Below are 2,378 nucleotides of genomic sequence, written 5' to 3' on the forward strand. Positions count from 1 at the left end.
ACGTGCTCAGTTTGTTATTTTTTCTGGTATTTCCTGATCTTTTTTTTTGTTTGTTCTTTCAATTTTGTAAAAAATAAATTGGGTACTTAAGTCCCAAGTTAGTTAGATGAAAAGAAAAATTGTTTGATTAAAATAACAAAAAAAAAATGATGCAACAAATAATAACTAAAATACAAAAACAAAAAATTACCATTGACCATGATAATTTTTTTTATTAATTATAATAGGGCAATTCTCATAAATACAACTAAAATATGATTTTTCCAAAAATTACCACTTTTAGTTTTATTTTCCAAAAAAACCACTAAAATGAGTTTTTTTTTTCAAAAATACCACAAAATTAAACTAAAGTTTTATATTCAAAACTAAACCCTAAATCTTAAACACTAAATCCTACACTCTAAACGCTATTCATTAAATCTAAATTAGTCAACCAAACCTAGAAAAATAAATTTCACATAATAAAATTTCATTTTTTTGTGTTTGTGACATTTTAGGAAAAAAGATGTTGTGGTATTTTTGAAAGAAAAATTTGCAATTTTGTATTTTTTGGGGAAAAAACTTAAAATGTGGCATTTTGAGAAATTTCTCATTATAATATTTGATTCCAAACAACATAAAACAAATATTATTTTAAAAAAATACAAAAACATATATATGAAAACAACCCGCGGTGTAGCGCGGGTACTAACCTAGTATGCTTAAACATTGGAGAATTCACATGATGTTGATTGGAAGTTGACGGCCTTCTGACCTTAAGATTCAACCAATGATATAAATATCTCGAGCAAGTTAACTTTAATTAAGACTCTTGTGTTTTTCCCCTATCTAAAAAAACAACAAAAAATGCACTAAGGCCAAATGGAAGATATGTAAGTACCAAGTGGAATAGACGAATAGTATATGTTCCCTTCGGAAAAGGGATAAGTTAAGTACCATAGGATGAAGCAACGGTGACATTGGACCAAACCCAAAACATCACATCGTTTATAAGGATTCTATCTTTGACCCTAGATAAAAAGCCTTCCAACCACAAAAGCTATAGTCAATGGTCTTCAAATTACAGTTTAGGTTTATATAGGATTGGTTTTTTTAATATGACTTTTGAGTCCGACCTTTTTTGCCTAGAGTTCTATAAACGAATTCAACCAGTTTGGAAAAAAATTCCTACATCAGGATATTTTACAAACTTACAATTTGTGAGAACGGCCGTAAAAACAAGTGTATTTCACGTTTTCAAAGTAGTAAAGCGGATTGGTTCCTCTATCGAGATTTGAATTTGTAAAATTGAAATTGACAACAACAAAATAAAAATAAAAAATTATAGTAACATACAACGGGCAGAAAAGATGTCAAAAATTATGTCTTTAATTGATTCCATTCTACATATTTACCACCAATTATGAAATATCCTTAATGAAAGAATCTTATTAATGAATTTAATTAAAGACTCCAAAATATGTCGTTGTGTTTATAATAAACTAATTGATGGTAAAAAAAAAAATCTAACTGATGTTTCAGTTTGGTTTATGTATTTTTGTCAAACATTTAATTTTCAAATTGATTATTTTCTAAAATTAATTTTATTTTGCCATTTTTAAGCTAAACACATCCCTAGCCAACATTGTTTGCATGAATCTGGTCAGCAGTAAGCTGGATTGATTAATTCGATACGCTAAGGAAACCCCAAAAAAAAAAAAATTAAACTAACTAAATGAAATTAATGGTAATAATACACAGCTGACACTTCAACCAACCAATAAACACTATACACACGTATCTGCAGATCCAAAGCCAGCTATATCACACAAAATTTGGTGCAAGTAGCTCTTTTATAGACTTAAGTAAACATTATGTTGCTTGGGCTCTAGAATAACCCAAAAAAAGAGGAAGAAACTCACTTTAGTAAGCATGACTCAATATTAATTAATTTAATTTAAGCTACTCCAAATATAAATGCATCATAGATTCATTTAATTTAATTTAATCAATGACAGGCTTTTTAAAACCAACCTTCTTCCTTCTCATATATTTATTTAATTTAATTAATCATCGGATCACAAAATTATCGAAATAAATTATATGTATTTGTGTGTGTTTGTAGAATGATACAAATAAATTTTAACCGAAGTAGGAGTTGTTCTCACTTTCAATGTCGCCGTATTCTAAGGCTCTTGTGGTTGGTTGAGAGAAAACACAAGACGAAGGAGGAGGAGGAGGATGAGCCGCGTTAGGTTGCGGTGGAGTTGACGGTCTTTGTGGTGGTGGTGCAATGACGGAGACGCCACCGGAGTTGTGATATCCGGCGACTTGGGAGTTAGAAGGTACGATCAAAGTGGCGACAGCTTCTCGTTGCTTGTACTTGAGAATCTCGGATC

Source organism: Camelina sativa, chromosome 6 (genome assembly GCF_000633955.1).
Source record: "Camelina sativa cultivar DH55 chromosome 6, Cs, whole genome shotgun sequence".
NCBI classification, from domain to species: Eukaryota; Viridiplantae; Streptophyta; class Magnoliopsida; order Brassicales; family Brassicaceae; genus Camelina; species Camelina sativa.